At 36.5% G+C, this 24,162-nt stretch overlaps 1 protein-coding gene across 2 annotated transcripts in view; it reads left to right on the forward strand.

Moving 5' to 3' along the window:
* NBEA (neurobeachin) overlaps window positions 1–24,162 on the forward strand; it is a 672,481-nt gene that overhangs the window by 521,205 nt on the left and 127,114 nt on the right. The window lies entirely within an intron of this gene.

The following is a 24,162-nucleotide window of genomic DNA, read 5'->3' on the forward strand; positions in this document are numbered from 1 at the left end:
ATGGGCACAGTCTTCTTGATTCTCACTCTTTTCCTTAAACCAGAGCAAAATTCTCTGGAAGTTCTAAGTGTCTTTTTCGTTTCAATTTGAGAGGGTGCCCTTGAAACTTATGGTTTATTTATGAGATTCCATAAACCCAGCTTTTTTTTTTTTTTTGACAATTTTTTACTGATGAGGAGACTAGGAGACTTCTGTTAAGGAGCTTTATTTCCTCACATCTCTGCTTTGTACACAGAGAAGAAACTTCTGCACAAGCTTTTGTTGCTCTTCCCATGGGAAAGGAATTTCTACTCTGATTTTCCAGAGCCAGAGTATTCACTGGGCCATAAAAATTCACTACTGGTAGGGTCAGTATAATGTTAAATAGTCAATGCTCCCATAAGGTAAACACATCTGGACAGAACTGATCCCTCAAGGTAGGCTAGCCAGCCTGTTTTCTTCCATTTTATTCCATAGAGTCATTAAGTTGAATAGGTTCCTCTTAAGTCTAGTCTAATATTTCCCCACAGGGATATTCAGGTACATATACCCCAAGATCTCTTTTCATGCTGGGCAGTGGGGGCCTTGCCTTGGCATCAACTCCGCACCAAGTTCTTTAATCTAACTCTTCCCAGAATAACCTTGCAATAAGAGTGGATGATATCAGCTATTATTTTTTTTTAAATTCTTAGTTTTGCATCTGGTCATTATTCCTTCTTGTATATTTTCTCAGTCAAGAACCCTACCAGAGAAAGCAGAGTATGATAGGATTTAAGCAGCAAAATGCTACCCACTAGTTCTAATCCTAATTCCATTATTACCATAAGTACAAACTTTCAGGGAGCATTTGGTTGCAAGAAATAGAACTCAAAGCAGCTTAATCTAAAAGATCGTTTATTTTCAGCAATTAAGAGTTGTTCAGTGACAAGTACAGCTGAGCTTGCTGAGAGCCTGGAACTGAAAATTGGAAAACCCAAATTACCAAAGAATTGGAAGTTCTAGATTTATCTCTTTCTTGACCAGATGGTCTCTTGTCTCTGCTTCTGCTTATTTGTCATTTATCTCCACACACCCAGTGTCCTTGGATCTCCCTGTGTAAAACCCAAAAGTAGCCACTACAGCTTTCTGCAATTCACTGCCACTCCAGTACCAACTAAGATTCCAATTTCACATGCCAACGAGAGGACATTTCATTGGCCAGCATCGCAGCCGGTGTTCACCCCAGTCTAAATCAGCTGTAGTTAAGGAAGGAGAAGCAGGGGCACACCTCAGTGTAACATGCAGAGTATATCCCTGGCAGTGTGGGAGAACTTCTCAGAGAAAAGGGGGATGGTGGGGACACAAGCTCCGAAAAGACCCTCTCTCGAACTATTTTGGTGCTTCCTTCCCTCAATGTACTATCCCAGAAGAAGAAAGGAGGGAACAAGCAACCCAGTTTGGAGGATGACAGGATTTTCAAATATGAAACTGTCCACAGTAGGTCAGGAAGTCAGACAGGGAAGCAGGACCTTCCAAACAGATAGAAGGAGCTAGGCTGCAAAAGCAGGGAGAAGTGAGGCACACAGGTTCTGAGGAGAGCTGAGCTTCAGTGGAGTGTGGGGCACGAGGAGAACCTGGAGGTGGGAGCTGACAGGCAGTGTAGCCAGCAGATGCCAGGGCTGGGGGTCAGTGTAGCCATTAGACCCCCAGGCACTCTGGAGGCAAGATTGGAGATCCAGGTGAGGGCTCTAGCAGTGGAAAAGGAGAGCAAAAGGCAGAGTTGAGAAATACTTTGGAGCTAGAATCAACAAGATTTAGCCACCTGCTGCATATCGGGAGTGAAGTAACAGGAGTGTTTACAGATTAAGTCCCAAATTTTAGCTCCGATGCCTCCATGAACAGTAGTGCTGTTCACTGAGATAGCAATAGGAGCTTACAGCGGTGACAGCTACCCCTTGTGCTGAGTACTTCTGCTGAGTACTTCTGTTGCACAGAAGTACTGTGCTAAAGACCTTTCCAGTCATTATTCAATTTAATCATCATAATGTCTCTGTGAATTTTATGTTATTTTCACTAGTTTAGAGATAAGAAATACAAGCTTCTGAGAATTTAGGTACTTTGCCGGTACTCACATAACTCATAAGGTGCAAGTGAATTTTCACACCCATTTCTGTCTGAGTTTGGAATGATCAAGCACTGAAGGTCCGGTGGACATTGGACTATGGGATTGCAACTTAAAAGCAGTCTGGGCTGGATGCTCAGATTCGAGTCCGTGGCTTAAAATGGGAGCTCTTGAAGGAAGGCTCTCGCTTTGGGAGAGGATAGCCACTTAGTTCCTAGGTAAAGCAGATGCTTGCCTTTCCTGGGAGCTGCTTGACAGTGTAAAAGAGAAATTATTTTTAAATACATACAAGTCTTCAGAGTATTCATTTTTAATTTTAAGCATCTTTCTATATTAGTTGTTGCAGCCCTACTTTTTTATGGTTTTTTTCTCTTTTTTAAAAGATATTTACCAAGGATTTGGTTTTTTTTTAACTTGTCTTTTCAAAGAATCCATTTTTAGACCTATAAAATTTTCCCTTTCTAATTTTCTAATGATTTTATTTTTATGTTAACTATTACCCTTATACTTTTTTTCTTTGGTATGTTTTTCTGTCCTTTTTTAAAGATATAAGTTGAATGCTAAATTCAGGTATCTTCCTTTTCTTTTTTGACGATTGAAACATTTAAAACTGAGAATTCATGTTGATGTGTTCATCATATTCCATGATAATGTTTTAATGTTTATTGTTTCTTAAATACTCTCTTGCTGTATTCATTCCTAACAGTGAAAATAATCCAAATGAACCTTGGTGGGATGTCTTTAGTAATAAGTTCTGCTGAAGCCTGGACAGAGGAGGCTTCAGAGTTTCACTCGTTTCCAGTAGGTACACTGCACATTGTCCGGCCAACTCAGAATCCATGAGGAGGATCTGGGCCATAGGTTAAAAAAGAAGAGAAGGATTCCTCTCTTTAAGAATATGTTCCGGGATGCCCAGGTGGCTCAGCGGTTGAGCGTCTGCCTTTGACTCAGGGGTGATCCAGGGGTCCTGGGATCGAGTCCCACATCGGGCTCCCTGCATGGAGCCTGCTTCTCCCTCTGCCTGTGTCTCTGCCTCTCTCTCTGTGTCTCTCATGAATAAATAAATAAAATCTTTAAAAAAAAATAAAATCCTTTCTAGGTAGATGCTTTAAAAAAAAAAAAAAAGAATATGTTCCCAAGGAACAAATCAGGTCTTTTGGACACATTCCACTAGTCGGCAATGAACAGTGTACTCTGAGTGAAGAAAGGAGTCCAGGGAGTGCCCCAGAAGTCCCTCCCCTCCCCTCCCCCACTTCCTCTTACTGCCTGCTGCACCCCCTCCCCCAAGTGTCTACTAATGTTTCCTGTAAACTCCTTTTAGTTGGACTGTCCTCAACATAGAAACTCCATAGCTTCTTTATTCTGTTAGAGAAGGTTCTGTATCAAGTTCTGTATCATTGAACAGTATTATCATTTTTAACTCCCTTTATTTCAATATGGTATATTACATTGAGTTTGTCATACTTAACCAGCAAACCTGATAAAGCTAAATATTTTCGAAGGATAACACAAATGGCGTAATAAATCACCTAGATTTTATTTTATATTATTTTATATTATTAAAAATAACATTAATTAGTAAATGTAAATTATACAACTAAATTTGCTGATTTGTATATCATAGAAAAGTATAAAACACCTCTTTTCCAAATAAAGTTTTCTTTACATGTTGGTAAGCAGAACTGCAGGCACTTATCTGGAAGTTCCTCATCAGCATGCAAGGTATTTTGAGAAAGACTACCTGCACGAATGAGTAGGAGGCTTTTACCTAGACAGCATTATATAGGTAGGGCACAATATATTCTGATCATTGATGTGGATTCCCCCCCCCCTTTTTTTACAAAGAGAACTAAAATCGATGTCATTTATTTAGAATTATGCCAAGTCACAAAATTTGGTAATCATTATTTTTTTGAAGGTCCTACCATATTTCAGAAAATAAATAAAATTGATGCTTATCAGAAATGAGTTATTATCAAAGTCTATTAAATATTACTGCTTAAAACATTTAGTCTCTTTGCCCTACTGCCTTGTATATTAAGTCATCAAATGTTTACCAAGACATGCATGAAATGATTAGAGAGATTGTTGGTAAATATTACTGTGTTAATGAAATAAATGCAAGAAGCCTGCTCATATTTATGTGGAAGTGTTACTCTATATCAGAACTCTGAGGTAGGGTACTTGGGTTCCAGTCTCAGCTCTGCCAGTGTTCAGATTTCTTGTGACCTTGATGGAAGTCAGTCAGCATCACTCTTTTCTTCCTCACTAGTAAAATGGGAATAAAAACTCCACCCCTACCCATTACATGGAGATTTTGTGATGATGAAATAAAGTTGAGTATTTGAAAATATTTGGTAAATGTAGATATAGATATAAAAGCACATAATCAGTACTTTTAATTTTGTTTTATTAATATTTTACATTATATTATTATGAAATAGTCAAATAAGCAGAAAAAAATCAAGGAGTAGTATAACCAATGCCATGTACCCAACACCCAACATATCGTAATATTATGTCATATTTCCTTCTGATCATTTTTTGAAATAAAGCATTACAGATACACATTGTACTCTTGTGGTTTCATTCTCTTTCCTTTTTCCTGGGAATTCAACATTGTTTTATAGATGCATTACAGGAATCTGATCCTGTTTGATTTAGACTTTCCACTCAATTTTTGCAGTTTTTCATACATCCAACAATTTTACTCCAAGAATGAATATATCCATTATGATGGCTTTTAACAGGAGGGCAAGCCAATTACATAGATTTCCAGAAACACTCTAGTCACCATCAAGAAAACCTATACTCAGACTCTGTTCTTCTTGTTTTGTTCCCTTTCTTGATGTTAGTTGATGCCAAGCAAGAACAAAGAAGACATTATTTTAAGTGCATTTATACAATAAAAAAGAGAGTTCATTGAAAGTACTTATTTTTCATCTGTTTTAGGGAATAGATAAACTAAGAACAGAAGCAATTTCATAACTTAATTAAGGTTGCAATCATAAGCAAATCTGGATGACAAATATGAATATTTACTGTAATGGGAATAAGGTTAATATTTTAAAACAAGGTTGACAGGAGAAAAATTGTCTTAGTTTGCAAAAAGGAAATTTGTTTCTTTAAGTGAAAATTGAGGTCAGTAGGCCATAGCTCTCCTTGCTCCTACATGACTGAAATGAATTAAATAATGCAGCAATAAAGCAGCACTGAGCAAACTAATGACAAAATTATACTGAAAGCTTGAGTAAAATCATATGCTAGAAACATGTATTTTGTGTAAGAAAATGTGAAATTTTATTTTATTTTTTTTTTGAAAATATGAAATTTTAAATGCACATCCACTTCACCTTGATTGTCTTAGGATAGAAAAACTAAGTCCTTTTCTCTTGTGTTCATGAAGGATGTCATGACCTTTTCTGGGGGGCAAGGGTCATAACCATCATTTGGACATATTCCAGTTTTGGTTGCTGCGTTCTATACACTTATTGTGATTTCAGTGTGATTGGGTTATTATGAAAGACTTGATCTTCATACCATAGAAGCAATATCCAGCCCCATATGCTTTCCAGAGGGAGTATTATTTTGTAGAGTGTAAACCTAATTTTGAATTATTTACTCTCCTCTTCATTCTCTTAAGTGAAATAATGGTAGTTAACTTTGTTCATTGTGTACTGCATTCTAGACAGTGACAGATGCCCTGTATCCACTATTTAATCCACAACAACCCTTTTGAGGCACACATTGCTTTCACTATTTTATAGATGAGGAAACAGGCTCAGAATGGTTATAGAAGTTGACTGAATTGGCCAGGCCAATAAGTGGCAGTTATTATATGCCAGCTACATATTTTCAGTAGTGACGTTTTCAGTAGCACATTTCAAATATCACATCAAATATATTAATATTTGATGTGATATTGCTCCCATTCATATTGAATCTTATGATTCATGACTTTAAAAATGAGTGGGAGTCTACTTTTAGTTAACAGAATGAGTAGCACTTTAAGCCTGTTCTAATGCATGTATGTAGACTGAAACACACACAGAGCACTGTTTTTGGCTCTTTTTGGTTTCAGTGTAAATGCTAGGAAAATATGAGTGAAAAACACTAATGAATTTAAGGTATACTTTACTATATAATCATTTATCTACATGTGGGCATATACTGAATGAAGTGTTAACCTATACATGTTACATGTAACTTTACTTTGAATACTTATATGTAAAGTAAACATATTTGTATGGTGAGCTACCTGATGCTGAAACAACCATCTGATTCATGGAAATTATTTAATCATCTAATCATTTAATCATTTTTGTTACAAGTCTTCATTCTTTAGTTCTTTATGTCAAATTATATAATATAAACACAATCCCAGTTGCAGTGTTCTCAGTGGCTCTTTTTTCCCAACATCACAAAAGGCAAAAATGTGTTATAACCATCTGAAAATACTAGTTTTATCCTATTACTCTCTTCATGCATATTGGTTCTCAGAACACAAGAAATAAAATCAGCACTACTGCTAGCTGGTGATCTTTACAAGAAAATTCTTTGAACATAAAGGATTACGATATCAATAAACTGATTTGAAAAGTATTAAACTTCTGATACGATATAGCTTCTCCATGGACAGAGACAGCAGTGGTCTTATGTTCCTTTTTTCTGTGCCTATATTATCAAGATAACCTTTATGTGTGTGTTTCTCTTTAACGGTGACATTTACACTTTGTTGCATCAACATGAAGTAACATGGATTGCATGTGTTAGTAGATTACTTTTAATTGCTGTGTAAAAATGATATGTAATTGAAACAAAAAGCATTGTTTCCAGTCCTTTTTTTTTTTTCCTCAAGTCCATCCTGTCAAGCTGAAAGCATGAAAGTTATTTTCTGGTGGTGTGATTAGATTGGGGCTGGACTCTCCAGCTGGCAGGCCTGTCTATGACTGGCGGCGGCCTGTCCCCAGTGCTTGTCATTTCCTGACATGCCTGACAGGATGGGGACAGCCGCCCCAGACAGGTTCATTAGATGGTGTTTTCTACAGCTGGGCTAAAAATAAATAAATAAATAAATAAAAAGTCTGTGCTTTGTCAAGGCCCAAGCTGTAGGGGCCCTTCTTGTTGGTTTAAACCAGGGCCTTGTTTTGACAAATTTTGATCTGTGCCGTTTTTAGATTTTCTGACACATTTTTGTTTCCTTCCCCTTTGGCCTGCACTTTGTGCACTCTGCCTTGTTGCTGCTTCAAAATCCTAACATAGTCTTCCCAAGAGAAAAGAAACCTCAGGTATTGAGATCTTAAAAGGAAAAACAGTGCAATGCTCTATAAAATAGCAATAGTTAATTTATTGCCATGGTGATCTGCACAATGATAGGACAAACAATCTCAGGACTTGGGATAAGCCAATTACAAAAAAGGTTAAGAGTTTTTCTAGTGCCAGAAACATGCCATCTACGTGAGAACATAGTATCATCACTAGCAGTCTACACTCTCAAATACATTGCTCTTTAGAACTGCCAGAAATTTAAACAATCTTCCTTCTTAGGCTTTTAGGAAGCTGACAGAGTTTTCCGCCTGTGCTGATAGGCTTTGATGTCAGGAAGAGAAATTATAGAAGATTATGGAGTACCTGCTAATTAAAACCAGAAATAAATTCCAAAATCAGATTTAGAAATGTGTTTCTTTGTCAATGATAGGGACAATTTTAAGGTGAAGTGGATTTGCCAAAAATTGGTGCACATTTGAAGTGTACATGCATAAAGAGTCATGATTTATCATTTTCAATTTATCAATTTAAACGTTTACAACTGTAGTGTTGGAAAGGGAAAAAAATATCTTTGGCCAAGAAATTATTCTTTCTGGGTTGTACCTGCAATTAAAAAGCAAATATCGACATCTTTATAAACTTGCTAGCCATGGTCTCTTTACTGTCCTAGTTTCTGATAGCTGCTATCTGTTGGGAGAAACATTTGATCTTTAATTTTTAGAAAGCAGAGCAAGCCCAAATGGAAAACATTTGACATATATGTTGATGTAATCTTAGTGATACTGTCGTTAACTATCTTTCCATTCACAGGCAAAATACACACTGTAATAGTGTTTATATCTCTTGTACTTTGTCATTGGTGTAATAAACAGTGTTGCTGAAAAAAGCAAGCTTCTCATTCACAGAAATCTTAGCCCTTACCTTTCCTTTGTATTGTTAGTTTCTGCTGCTTTAGTTCCCCGTCTCTATGACAACTGTTTAAATTGGGATGGGCAACTGTCATCTGGAGTATTACTGAGAGAAAAGTGTTAGTGAGCACACAGTTCCCATAGATAGAGCATTTCAATATAATCCAATTTTAATTGAGCTCCAGAGACTTTGATGTGCTGCAGAAGGTTGGGAGGGAGCTATTCCAGGGAGAAATTAAAGCAGCCCAGCAAGGCTTCACTACTCCAGACTGTCACCATTTTAAGTAAGCATTAGCATCAGACTTAACCTGCCCCTATGGAACATCTCACTTCTTTCTTCAGCTTTTCACCGATTTATTTTGCCATATGTAAAAGCAAAGCACTTTCATCTTTTTTATATATGTTTTTACACCCATGTGATTAGGCTTGAAAAGCTTGTACTGGTGGACCTGAGATTCATCCTATGCTGTCTTTTGGACTTTGCTTCAGTGGTTCATAAAAGAAAAAAGAAGGTAGAGTAGGGATTAGTTTGAAATTGTCAGCTATCACATATATTAAACTTTCTTTTTAATATTACTGTGTAAAACCCTATCTTGGAGCTAAAAGTTGAAGGTAGTGTAATTTTTATTTAGCTTTGATTTACCATTGAGTTTCATTTTGATGCTTAGATGCTTAGGCATTTATTCAAGGCTTGGATTTTTATTTCAAAATGCATTAAAATATCTTTTCCTCATCACATGAAAAATACCTTTCAGGCAAAGCTAGTTTAAAGCAGCTGAACGCAGGCACATCAAACCTTCATAAAGAAAGCGTGAATCTTTTTTTTTTTAATGAGGAGAAAAATGGATATTTTCCCATGTATATTCAAAGATCTTTTAAGTACTTTGAAATGTAATGTTGAATATACATTAAGTATTTTATTTATAATTAAAATTACATAAAACCACAATGTAAATTAAAATAATTAAATGAACATTAACTATAATGTTTGTGATGCCAAAAAGCTTTGTTACAGATATGGTAAACTTAAGGAAGTTATTACCTGTTTATGACAGATCTGAGATTTCTAATCTATATATATTGGTACATTTAAAAAATAAATTAAAATGTACGTTGAGAAATTAAGTAAAATTACGACAGTAATTAGAAATTAGCTTAGTATATGCATCATCATAGATACTTCTAGATTTTCTTGTAGATTTACTGTAAAGCTAATGAAGCTTGGGCATCAGGGTCCCTTAGTCCATAGAGCTTGTGAAAGATAGAATTTTCTGGGAATTGTGTAGTGGACTGTTTACTCAACTATTTTAAGAGACCTCAAAAGAAAACAACGTTAATGTCCAAGGTTCTAGTATTTGTTGTGATTTTTTTCTCATTCTAAATAAGTATTCACTTACATAATGTACCTAATTTTTTATTTGTAATTTTGTGTTCTTTTTCTTTGTAAAGGCATCCTAAATAATATAAGCTCATTCCATATTTTTTTTATTACTTTACTGGATTAACTGCCTCCCTCACTGGTGGGCATTTCCTTCAATTTTTTAGTATTATAACCAACCAATAAAGAATCTAGTACATACTTTGTGTTGCTTCATCTTGCACAGGATGAATTCCTAGCAACCAAATTACTGGGTCAAGGGTGTATGTATTTGAAATTTTGATAGATAATGCCAAAATTTTCTCAATATAAGTTATACTAATTTACACTCCCACCCACAATATAGTGAGTGTTTTCTCCACAGCAAGCTCAGTATTATTAAACTTTTAGATTTTTGTTAATCTCATAGATAAAAATAGTATTTCTATATCTCCATAGAATTTTAAATCTTCTATAAAGTTAATCATGTTTTCAGCCGACAAATAGCTATTTGTACTGTTTTCTGGGCTTTATCTTTTTAACTTTTTTTAAGCAAAATTTTACTCTATCACAATGTCTAGAGGAAGCAATTATTGATAAATATAGTACAGTTTGTCTCATGTATTTTTGTATATTAAACAGCATATGGACCTCTAATATATATTATGAAAATTATATGCATATATATGTAATCTCCTTTTTTCCCTACTTCCCATCTAAATTAATTTGTTATTCTACTATGGAATGCCCACTCAAATTTTAGTGGCATTAGTTATAACGACAAGAATCAGAACACCTGGGTGGCTCAATGTTAAGCATCTGCCTTCGACTCAGGTCATGATACTGGGGTCCTGGGATCAAGTCCCGCATTGGGCTCCCCTCAGGGAGCCTCCTTCTCCCTCTGCCTATGTCTCTCTCTCCTTCTCTGTGCCTCTCATGACTAAATAAATAAAATCTAAAAAAAAAAAAAAAAGAAGAATCTTTTAAATTTGCCCAGCTCCCAATAAGAATTTTTCTGCTGTGGCATAAAAACAAAAATTGTTAACTGCCTGACATTATTTAAAATATGGGTTGTACCTACAATTAAAAAGTAAATATTGACATCTTTATAAACTTGCTAGCCATGGTCTCATTACTGTCCTAGTTTCTGATAGCTGCTATCTGTTGGGAGAAACATTTGATCTTTAATTTTTAGAAAGCAGAACATGCCCAAATGGAAAACATTTGAAATATATGTTGATGTAATCTTAGTGATACTGTCATTATCTTTCCATTGACAGGCAAAATACACACTGTAATAGTTTTTGTATCTCTTGTACTTTGTCATTGGTGTAATAAACAGTGTTGCTGAAAAAAGCGATATTATAATATAATTAGCTAAATATATTAATACATCATGGTATATTTACAGTATAGAATTCTGAATCACCAGGGGGGCCACCTTCTTTGTAAATTAGTTTGCTGTGTGAATGTCTCTGGTTTACAGTTTTATTTATTTACTAAGACATGAATATTGGAGAAACATACAGTGGAGTTCCACGGGAGCCACATGCACTTACTGTGTGCCACACACAATGCTAAATGCCAGTGAAAACATTCTGTGTTGTTATGGGGTTAAGACTGAGACTCACAAATAACCTCTATATCTGGGGAAAATAATATTATTAGGTTTACTTACACTATTAGTGGAGAGCAAAACTCGAATAAAAATTACGTATTTTAATTTGTTTGTATGCTATTCATTGGCTATCAGTTCTTTGAAGTAGCCAAGTATAGATAGATTGCTTTTGTTAACACATTTTATTTGTACAGGTTATGTTGATATGAGTGATGATGAACATAGTGATTGCATTATCTAGAGTCTGGACTGAACCTCTTATCTTTTTCTCGGTACTCATCATCCACCAGTAACCCTAAACCTAGAATATGGTAGAGAGCACTATTCTCCAAGTCGCTGGAGGCAGAAACTCTTGCAAATGTTTAATTCTTTTCATTCCTTTATGTCAGCATAAAATGAAACAAAATACACAGGTCTTATTAATTCTGCCTCATAAATATGTTTACTATTTTCCCCTTCCTCTTCCTGTCTTCAGCAACTGCCTTAGATTAGACTTCCTTTACTTCCGAGTGGCATAGTTCATGTTTCCAGTTTAGCATCTTTCCAAATCCTTCTCACCACTTATAGAAGTCTTTCTAAAATGCAGATTTAATGCTATAACTGTGCTCCTTTCACTGGTCTTAGTGGCATCAAAGTCCATCGTTAAAGCTACTGTTTTGTTTTTTTTTTATTTATTTATGATAGTCACACACACAGAGAGAGAGAGAGAGAGAGAGAGAGAGAGAGAGAGAGAGGCAGAGACATAGGCAGAGGGAGAAGCAGGCTCCATGCACCGGGAGCCCGACATGGGATTCGATCCCAGGTCTCCAGGATCGCGCCCTGGGCCAAAGGCAGGCGCTAAACCGCTGCGCCACCCAGGGATCCCAAAGCTACTGTTTAATGAGAGCTAAGTTTAAAATCAATGTATCTGCTGATCTTTTCTGCAGTAAATGCTCTGGACGGCCTCTTGCCTATAGCCGGGTGACCTCTGGTACTTATACTGGAGACACCTGTTAAATACAGTAACCTATCTAATGTTTTGTTTTTTGTTTTTTGTTTTTGTTTTTTTTTTTTAGCAACCCAGTAAAATCGAATTATTATATCAATCTATTATCAAGGCTTTCTAGAAATAGAAAGTAGGAGCTGTGTAAAAGGAAGGTCCATCTTTCTCTTGTTCACTAGTGTATTTCCATCACCTAGCACAACATCAGGAACCTAGTAGATCCTGACTGCATTGTTCTTTGATAAATGATATGTGATGCTAACAGCCTTGCCTGGGACAGAGTACTTGCTCATGATGTTCAAATGAAACACATAAATGGCAAATTCTTGGCAAAAGAGCATGTTGCTGCAAATAGCTTTACAATCAAGGAATATAAAGTAAACAGAAGAAACAAATATAGTGTTGGAGCATTATGGTAATGAAGAAGCAACTTTGGAGGAGGGATACCCAACCCTAGAAGTCCCCTTTTCATTGCCTATAAAAGCTGAGAGGTCTCTAAAACCTCTTTTACACCCCCCCCATTACAAATAATTGTATGAAAGACATTCCTGTGTAAACAAGGGGTGTTTACTGAGCTGTTTACATTTAAATTGAGTTGCATTTCTTGAAGAGCTGTTAATTATCCTGTAATATAGATATCTGAGCGTAGGAGTAAAAATACCACAGGAAATTCAGTTGCTTAATGTGTCTAACTGAAGCAGTAAGAAGAGTTTGGATCAGAGAATAATGGACACTAGAGAAGGGCCCAGGCCACAGCGGGGACTGGCTCTCCTCACTCCTGAGACTTTCACAAAGATCCTTGTGGGGAAGGATTGGGAGTTTGTTCAGCACATTTACATAGCACTGCCTTTGTACCAACCTCTCCACTAGACACTTTATATGTTATTTCACTTAATACAACAGCCCAGTACGTGGATATGATCTTTCCTATTTTATGTGAATGGAAACTTTGTCTCAGACATTGAGGAACGTTCTCAAGTTACACAGCTCTGAAGTGGTTGCATCAGACTTCAAGTCTTTCTTTCTGTCATCCTCTAAAATCCAAGTTCTTTCTACTCCGGTCTGGCATACAGATTTATTTAAAAAAAATTATCACAGTCTACCAGACTAAGTGCTAATAAACTACATACTTTTTGGTATGGTACTGGTAGTGTGAGGAAATGTGTCAAGGGTAACACTAATACTGCGGTGGGCAGATACATACGGAAATAACCCTCAATCTAAAGAACTTCCTGAACACAAATTCCCTATGTAAAGATTGGACTTCATTCTATAGCTGCTCTTTGAGATCATGATTCTCCAGCTTTGAAAAAGAAAAACAAATTTTCATAAACCCCAAGGTTGTACCTGTGAGTGCCCAAGAGTTTTCAAGGGAAAACCTTATACTTATAAACTGTACTTGTATTTTATGAAAATGGCTTTCAGTTGCTAATTACATTCATATTGTCTTTCCTGTCCCTCATGAGTCTGGTACCAATCTGACAGGTATGTGATAAAAGTTAAATATCTTTTGAGGAAATGCTCTTTTGAGCAGTAAGCTTTTAATACAGAATAAGACTTTATCAGGCAGACAAGGAAGGAAAGCTATTCTAGAACATATACAAAGTTTGGAAATATATAATGTTTGCACATTTAAAAAATTTTTAATATATTTTTGAAACTATTTGGCTTTACAGACACTTGAGCAGATGGTACAGTATTTTGTGTGTGTGTGTGGGGGGGGGGTCAGTCAGGTTTTTTCCTTCTTCAAATAAAACACAAGAAAGGAGGCTCATTCCCCATCTCCATTCCGACATCAATGGTTTGTCCTCATTCTTACACTGATAGCAATGTGTGGCTTTAACATTTCCCCAAGTCAGTGTAAGCCCAGCAATGTTCACAGGAGGAAGAGAATGTCTTCCATTGGTTTCCTCTACAGTATGGAGACACTTTTACAAACTTGATCTACCTCTGGGACTGGGTCTGGGGTCAGTGTGTCCCGACTCAGAAGTGCATGGGAGAGGAGTCAATAAATGAACACAATCAGGGTTCTGTTAATTAGGAAAGTGGAAAATTGGGGAAGCATGAGTAGATTCTGAGTGTGGAAGCAATAGTGTCTACTAATGAGTTTATTGTCAAAAGCACGGTAACATTCAAATGGGAAATTTTCATCAGGCCTCTGAGAAACTAGAATTTCATCCAAGTTCCATGACCCAATTTTTTAATGTCCCTTCAACCATAGACATCCAATAACATTACAGGGTCAATTACTCTCCATCTTTATTTATATTTTTTGCTCCTAGAGACTGACTCTAAATAGACCTTTAATCTAATCATCCAACAGGTTATTTATTGAGTTTCTACAATGCAACAGGCACTGTGCCAAGCAGTAGAGAGCAGAAACAAATGGGCAAAGAGTAGATTACATGAATAAAATATGTAATAAATTTGCAAAATTTGTAGTAAGTGCTGTAAAGAGAACTTTTCTCAGATGCTATGAGAGTACGTAATGTGGGGGGGGTGAGGTGGTGGAGAGATTCACCTAGCAAGAGAGGTCAGTTGAGAAAACAGAACATATAGAAAGCTCAAGGATGAGTAGAAGTGAAGTAGACAAATAGGGGAGGGAAACTATTTCCAGAGAAGGAAGAATATGTGCATTGACTCTGTGACAGAAAACAACATGGTATGGATAAGAGATTGAAAGACCAGTGGAGCTGGATCCAGGAGAGCAAAGTGGTACCAGATGTGTCTGGTACAGGAGATAGTTAGATCTACCATTAGACTTTATCTCTTTTGGTTTTGGCTTCTGCTTTCTTCGAATTCCTGCTGCTTATGATTTCTGGTGACTGCCTTCTCTGTCTTCTAGCTTCTTCCCACCTTCCTGTTAGAGGTGTTTCTGGATATCTCACATTCAGATCTTTAAGAGAGATTATCTAATGGTGTCAGCCAGTCAACATTCATGATAACATGGTTCCAATGGACAGACAGATTTCTCACAGCTACCAGTTGTGGCTATCCTACTTAGATAACTACTTTTATATTACATGTCCATCCTAGTTCAATCTAATGGCCAGAGTTGTGGGGCCATAGGTAATTAACCTGGTGAAAATGAACTTTACAAGAGAGGACCCTTACCATGTCCTGTCCAATACACAAAGAACTGGGAATCAGCTCTGGACTGTCTTCACATAACTGCTTTTTAATTAATACAGACCATGTAAATGATAACTTTTCTATATGTGTGTATTACTATTGATCAACAAAGGCATTTATAATTAATTACTACTGTTAAATTACTGCTATATGCTGGGCTCTGTGCTAAGTATGAAAAATGCAGAGGTGCACTGAGAACTTTTGCCCTTAGTGAGCTCACAGGTTAATAAGAGACACCAACAAGTAAACCAACAACTGCAGTAATGGTCTGGTAAGTGTCATAGGTAGGTACAGGGTTCTCAGAGGGAGCAGCAGGCTCTTCTAGCTCAATCATTAATAGGAATTAACCAGGAGAACAAAATAGGGAGACATCTATGAGGCAGAAGAAACAGCATGTACAAGGACACAGAAGCATGACAGAACATGGTGCATTTGGGAGTTGGAAAGTGTTCGGTATGGGTAGGATTGAAGAACTAGGCATAATGCATTATGGCTAAATATAGGAATTTTTTGCTACTATTAATAATAGTAGTCAATACTTATTAAATACCTATTGTGTACCATTAGTATATATGATTTGTATGTGTGGGTGTGTATATATATATGTATATATGTGTGTGTGTATATATATATATATATATATAGCATTATGATAAAAATTTAAATAAAAATCTTTTAATTTGTGAAACGATTTCTCTCATAGCATAATTAGATTTTCAGTCAAAAGCAGTTCTCCTCTGTGTCCACTCTGCAAGTTAAGAATGATTCCACTGTTGCAACAATTACTGCAAATGCCCCATCTAATCTTGTATCATTTCTGACTACATCTAGAACTTGAATATGAAATATCTGCAAAAAGGGAAAATATTTGTGCTCCAATTAAGAGTATCCACAAATCAGACCCTATTACAAAAAGGTTCAAAGAAAAACCTGTAACCCAGAAACCCAAATGATCTCATATAGAAGAAAACTGGAGAAGTGGGGATCCCTGGGTGGCTCAGCGGTTTGGCGTCCGCCTTCTGCCCAGAGTGTGATCCTGGAGTCTTGGGATCGAGTCCCATGTCGGGCTCCCTGCATGGAAACTGCTTCTCCCTCTGCCTGTGTCTCTGCCTCTCTCTCTCTCTCTCTCTCTCTCTCTCTCTCTCTCTCTCTCTCTCTCTCCCTGTGTGTGTGTGTGTGTGTGTGTGTGTGTGTCTCAGGAATAAATAAATAAAATCTTTTAAAAAATAAATAAATATATAAAAATAAAAACGAGAAATACATATACATAACTTGTTTAAAGCTCACCACCATGCAGAATAATACAGAAGTTAACATACTCAGTATGTAAATGAAAGTAAATTCTGGAATTCAGAAGTAAGCTTCTTTCCAAGAGTGTTGAGTTCTCCCTCCCCCTACTCAATTCCTCCCTTTTGTTAAATAACAGCAGAGGGACAAATACAAGATTTTAGAGTTTGCCAAATTTGCGAAAATGAGCAAACACAGCCAAATATATAATAGTTATGCGTGGGGACATACATAAGTAGGCCAAAAATGAAGCAACCTTGCCAATATCATTTTTTAATTTTGAGAATTTTACTGTAATTTTGAGAGTGTGTATTTGAAGATGAAGTAGGCACAGAGGACTCCAGCTGCAACTCAAAGTTTGTAAGTTAAATTTTCAGTGTTTTCTTAACAAAAGTTAATTGAGTTCTTTTCATGTGCACGTTCTGTAAGCAATACAAAATAGAAAACAGCCTTAGCCTCTACCCTCAAGAAGTCTCCAATTGTTTATGGGATGTATGTAATAAAATAAGTGAATTTAGAAGTATCTGCCATGGTGTGAGATACCATTGGGGAAGTACAGACAATACTCTTTTTGAAAGAGTTCATGTTTTCTACTAATGACTATAAGATGGCATTCACACAGATTATCGGGACGCCGTCTACCCTGTAGCCACCACAGCAATTTCAAGTGCAAATTTAATCCTCTCAATCATCTCACCTCCTTGTTTAGTATAAGGCCCTGTTCCTCTCAGACTGCAAGTTCAGACGCTAGCATGAATTACGTATTTCCTCATATCCTGGTTTGCTACCCACCATTCATTATTCTAATTTTATCTTTCACCTCTCTCCTCTCTATGATGTATGTTCTGGATGGCCTGGACCCATTCCCCAAGGCACCATATTTACATCCTTGTTCAGCTTGAGACCCTCTGCCTTTTCCCTTTCCCCACTGTTTGTGATTCTCCAGCAGACCTCAAACTCCTTCTGGTGAAGGATTCTGCCTCTCTTGTTCACCATCATGAAGGTCAACCGATAAATATTTAATAACTGAGAGTCCCTGCAAGTAAATAAGATTGATACGTCATGAGGATAGGCCTGGAAGAAAAGAACTGGCCTATTTACAGATAGACAGGAAGAAAGGATAGGAAGAGGCCTCTCAGAATTGTCACTATTGCTGATGAGAGTGGTAGCTTCATGTCCCAAACAGTTGGGCTTTCTTCTTGGAGCTTAGTGTGATTTGGGGTCGTTTCTAGAATACAAACTGCTACTAAGGAAATGATAGCCGTGACTGTTAGCTTAGTACTGGTTCACTGTGGTCCAGCTTTTCTTCTCCCGTGCTGAAAATGTTCTGTGTTTGTCTGATGGGCAATAGTTATAGTTATAAGGTAACATTTGTTTAGCACTTCCTGTGTGCCACGCATTTTAAAGAAGTTATTCCATTCAGTCCTCATGATCACCCTCTACAAATCTTAAGGTAAGTAAACTAAAGAAATGAAAAGTAACTAACTTACCTGAGGTCTCACCGCTAGTGAGTAAGAAAGTCAGACCCCATGGTGACTTTAAATCTAGGATAGGTGGATACATGAATTGATGAATTACAGCAAAAAGCAAGGTTATTAAATAAAAAGTTCTCTATGGATGAGCTACCTAAATTTCCCCCAATTGGAGGATGTTGCAGTCCTGCAGTATTAATCCATTTACTGATAATGGCTGTGTTTATGAATATTTAACCTGAGAACTTTAGCAGTGATAATATCTGTTGTTTCATTTTCACTGAGAATGTACTTTCTGTAAACGCTCATTTTGCCATTTTTGCTTATTTTGCAGTTAAGCCCCATTTTCAGTTTTATATTACCAAATTATTTATTTTCATCAAGAAAATATTTACAAAAAAAATAAAAGATTTGATTTCATGAGCAGTGTTGCTGTCTATATTAGGTTTTACTGATTATGGTGCCTGCCCTTGACAGTTTTATTTTGATGATTTTATTTGTTATTAATTGGACAAGAGGCTAAAGTGAGACTCTTCCATCAGCTATTTGAGGATTTCTTTATTGTGTGAGGCTGGTCTATCGCAATTGTCCCTAACTTTTTTTAACCTATTCTGTAAAAAAAAAAAAAAAAAAAAAAAAGGATCCTAGAACTATATACCACTTAATATTGTATGTCAACTATACTTCAATATAAAAAAACCTCCTTGCACATATTTAAGTTTACATCTAAAATTTCTAAATTACATCTAAAATTTTTCAAGCTCAAACATTTTTAAAAGATATAATATCCAATATGTTCTAAATACTGATATTTTAAGGTAAAATTGTTACATCACTGTTGCATGAAAGGGAGATGTATGCTAAATGACTTCCAAAGGCCCAAGAACCCTAAGACTGAAGAGAAAGGCCAACAAGTCCAGCTTGATGAGAAATGGTTTATGAAGTAAAATCATGGTGAGGGTCTTGGGCAGCTGCAAGAGGAGAAAAATTCCTGCAACCCCATATCCCTTTAAGACCCGTTTTTATAGCCCTAGAGGCTGGGAGTACACAGTGAGGGACCGCCCAGGAGGAGAAAGTTTAAGAATAGGTGTACCTGTCACAGTCCTATCTCCAGGGCAGATCAAGAGTCTTATGCCCCAGAGACTGTACTTAAAGGTGTGGTTAAACAAAAGTAAAGAATGGGGGGGGGGGGGAATGCTGCGCTCATGAAGTTTTAAGGTCACAGAATGGTCATCCTGGAGGATTTCTCCCAGATGATTAGCCTGGTTCACACAATCACTTTCCAAATGTATTCAGTAGAATCAAATATATCCAACAGAATAGTGATTTGATTTCTGTCATCACCCATTTTAAAATACATGAATAGGGATCCCTGGGTGGCTCAGTGGTTCAGCTCCTGCCTTTGTCCCAGGGCGTGATCCTGGGGTCCCAGGATCAAGTCCCGCCTCAGGCTCCCTCCATGGAGCCTGCTTCTCCCTCTGCCTGTGTCTCTGCCTCTCTCTCTCTTTCTCTATGTCTATCATGAATAAATAAATAAAATCTAAAATACATGAATAATCTTTTTTCAAATGGACATTTTATGTAATTCCTCTTTCTCTTTGAACTCCTATTTCCATTTGATGCCCTCTCCAAAATTTATCTCAGATATCTTATTCCTGAAGGTATTTTATTGCTTACTATATTATACTAATCTGCAAAACATATATATCCACTTATGAATTAAAGTTTTTAAAGTTTTTTTTTAATTCCTAGGACCATAGAATTTTAAGTATTTAATATTTTTATTCTGGAAAAAATTGTTATTATAAATAACATCAGCTTATCAATCATACAGAAACAAAAATATATTGTGGACTTGGAAAAATAATTATTAAACACAAAAATAAAATGCTATTGGAAATGCATCTCTTAATGAGATGAATGGTTAATATTTCCACATATGAATATCGCTTGGACAATACAGGATCAATATTACAGCTCCTCCTAGCTTTCTTTATGTAGATATGTTGAAAAACCTTGTTCACATAAGTCAAGGATATTGAAGTTTTATATTAGTAGTTACAGTTTTTTGTACCACTTCTAAGTTTTATGCTAAAAATCAGTCATCTATAATCAATAATTATTTTTAATTATCTCTCCATTGTCAGCTCAATTAGATCCAACATCAGTCTGAAAGTGGATTGAGAAACCATCTGACTTACAAAAGGATTTTTTAAAATCTAGTTATTGAGGACATCGGCTTTTCAACATCTCCATCAGTATTTTGACTTCTCCCTTATTCGAGGCTCCTACCCCCTCAGCAGATGTTATACCCCAGGCAATACACCCTAGAGAGTGTATATATATATATATATATACATTTAGCATACATCTCCCTTTCATGCAACAGTGATGTAACAATTTTACCTTAAAATATCAGTATTTAGAACATATTGGATATTATATCTTTTAAAAATGTTTGAGCTTGAAAAATTTTAGATGTAATTTAGAAATTTTAGATGTAAACTTAAATATGTGCAAGGAGGTTTTTTATATTGAAGTATAGTTGACATACAATATTAAGTGGTATATTTATATATATATGTATATATATATATATATATTTTTTTTTTTAATGGGAAAAGGGCAATGGAAAAAAGTTACAAGAAAGAGAAACTGTACTTCCCGGTTCAGTCTTAGCCAGATAGATTTTAAGAAGTTGAGAATCTAGACATTTATTCTGTTAAATTACGTGTACCCAAGGATGCTGGGTGGCTCAGTGGTTGAGCATCTGCCTTTGGGTCAGGATGTCATCCTGGAGACCTGGGATCAAGTCCCACATCTGGCTCCCTGCATGGAGCCTGCTACTCTCTCTGCCTGTGTCTCTGCCTCTCTCTTTCTGTGTGTGTGTCTCTCATGAATAAATAAATAAAATCTCTTCTAAAAATTGTTTTTTAATAAATAAATAAATTACGTGTACCTAACTTATTTCTTGGAAAGTTACTGCATTGCCCACTTAGAAGAGGCTGTTCCGTTGCATTTCTATGTCAGTCCTTCCATGCACATCTAATTATTTCTTGCATCTTCCACTTCTCCATGCCTTGAGTGAGGAAATAACATCACCAAGACATTGTGGCAGGAACAGTGGGGAGAGGGTGTCAGACGCCTGGCTGTCTCTGCGGCTCCCTACATCCTCACCCTATGTGCCACCACAGCAATTATCAGTCTGATGGTCCATCTTGCATGCGGGCCTTGTAGAAACAAAGCTGCTTCTATCTTATGGTTGGGCTTTCCTTCCTGGCCTTAGAATCCTCTCCATTCACCTGGCAGATGAGAAAAGAACACACATTGTCACATCTGAATGTAAACATGAAATTACTTTTGAATTATTTCATCTTGAATATATTTGTTATATCCCAAATCCTTGAATGTTTATACGGAATTATTAAAGTCATGGGGACTTGTAATTGTACATAGTACTCAACCTCTTTAATTAAGCTGGAAGGGCCAGTTGGTTAGATATGACGGCCTCCTGAACGCTAGAAAGGGCATGTCTGTTCAGCCTTCCGCAACGTTTTCATCAATTCTTAACAGAAAATATAACCTGTGGCACAATTCAGATCTTCCATATTCAAAGAAAAAAGTATTTGTAATACTTGTTCTAACATACATGTTCAATGATTTCAGATCAGCAAAGAACCACTAAACAAGTATTTTTTAGGTGATACAATATTCGCTGCCTTAAAAAGGGGGAAAGAAAGATAAAACTGATTTGACAGCCCTATACGTGTTTCTGACAACATATACATGTCTGATACACATGAGTGCACCGCAACCCGATTTTTCTTCAACAGGATCATCAAATAATCTGTGTTAAGCACACATTTGGGTGAGATGGTTTACAAGGGTCTCTATGACATTTGTTTTATATTGCTTCCTGAATGCTTCAGTTCATAAGTGAGAGGGGCAGCAGACCTCAGCATAGGAGGCCAGCATGAACTCTTTCTTCCTCCCTTCACTTCTGGATGGTAAGCAGTTGGCTCAAGATATTTCAGTGGTCACTTAAGAAAATCACAAAGTTCTATAAGCTTTGGGATCAAGATGCTTTAATATTCTTGTTTATGACCTATGTGATGTCATAAAAATTAGATTTATTCAATTTTCAGAAAACAAAACTGAATTGGGGTATTTAGCAACTGTTGATTAGATTTCAATATATTGAAGTATATTAGATTGAAATCTAATTGAAATATATTCAATATATTAAATAATTTGGAGAAGCAGGCAATGTCAATCTTCCTATATCATCTGGTCTGTCCCTCCCTGCCTGCTGAGTTAGCACAGCAGCACCAGGAAGGAAGCCAGGGCCTAGTCCTGCAGTGTGTGATGTCTAACAGCACCTAGTGACTCGGAGTTTTTTCTAGTACTTTCCCCTGCCTTAGGCAGTTTTTTAGCAGAGTGCCTCTCATGAGAAGTCCTCCCATGAACAGTTTTACCAACACCCTAGACGGTGTATTTCTGGAAAGTTCTAGAGGATAGAGCTCTGGCAAGTACCCCTGGCAGAGCACCAGAGTGACTTCACCCTACAGTGAGCTACAGCCATACCTATACCTTCCTCCCACATGCTGAGTGAAACCCCCTTCCTCCCGCATGCTGTTATTTCTTCCGTGTCCTTTCCAGACAAAGTTTAACATCATGCAGTTAGTGAAGTACGAATAAAGGGTACAGACTCATTTCACAGAACAAGCAATTAAGGGTGAATTTGGGGTAAAGTTGGTGAGACAGTCTTACAGGGAGTGCTTAAGAAGTCAGACTAACTCCTGTGTGTTTGTGAACTACCTGCCTGCTATAAGTAAAATAATGGAAAGGAATACCTGGCCAAATATTCACTACATAATTCCCAAAGAGAAAAATAAGAAAAAGAGAAAAAAAGTAAAAATAAGTAAACATGTAAGTGAATGTGTGTGTGTGTACATGTGTGTGTCTCTGTCTCCTGGCACAACGATTTTCCTATATGAGTGCCAGTACAGCTTTCATGAAAAGATTTTCTTTTTTTCTTTTTCTGAGTTTATACTTATAGTACTGTGTGGGCTTTCAAATGACCTTACTAGTTTTATTTTTTAGTGAAATAATGGTGCGGAAGATTGTTTTCTTGTTTTGGCTGTTTTATTTGTCTTAAAATTTCCCCTACTTGACAAAAAAGGTATCAATCTTGTATCAGTACTCTTTCCATTAAAGACAAAATTATACTGATCAGTGAAATTCAAGTCTGGAGAACACAGCACCCAACTAAGTATTTATTAATATAAACTGTGGTGAGTCTCTATAACCCTTTTATGAAAGTATAGATTTACATTTAGTTTTACATTTAGAAGTCAAAACAATAGTTGTCGCTTTTTTTATGCTCAGCGATAAAAACATGTAAACTTATAAACAGGACTTAAATAATAACTAAGGCCAGGCACTTAAGGTTCATTGTCTCTACTTAGACTAACTAGCCATAGTATTATTATCACTCTTTCAGATGATGAAAATCAGATGGAGTTAAATAATTTTTCCAAGGTCCTATAACTGCTACATAGCAGAGCCAAGATTTGAATAGGAGTCTGATTGGCTCCAAAATGTTTCAGGATTTAAACAGATGTCTGACTGCCTCCAAAAACATTTTAGCATCTAGGGAAAGACAAAAACTGAATTAAGGAGTTAGAAAATGGAATTTCCAAAAAAAATGCAAGACTAATGGGTCATTTTTTTCTAGAGAAAAGAAATGTAAAAAAAATTCACAACTTGTTTGCAAAGCTGAAGGAATATCATGCCTGTAGAATTCAACTAGTTTTCATTTCACCAAAACAAATATACATGGAGTAGATTATACAGAGTATACTAATACAGGTAGAAATGTGTTTTGTATCATTAATATACGTTGGTGTACCAGGAGAGAATGTGTTTGTTGCAGATTTGACTGCAGTGCCTTTATCAAATATGGACTTATGTGTATCATGTAACAAGAAGTGCAGATGTGGTGGTTGCCAACTTTGCTGCAATTCCCCGTGGCCTTCCTCTCATGGTTATACAATTG

This window comes from Nyctereutes procyonoides, unplaced genomic scaffold (genome assembly GCF_905146905.1).
Source record: "Nyctereutes procyonoides isolate TBG_1078 unplaced genomic scaffold, NYPRO_anot_genome, whole genome shotgun sequence".
In the NCBI taxonomy this organism is placed as follows: Eukaryota; Metazoa; Chordata; class Mammalia; order Carnivora; family Canidae; genus Nyctereutes; species Nyctereutes procyonoides.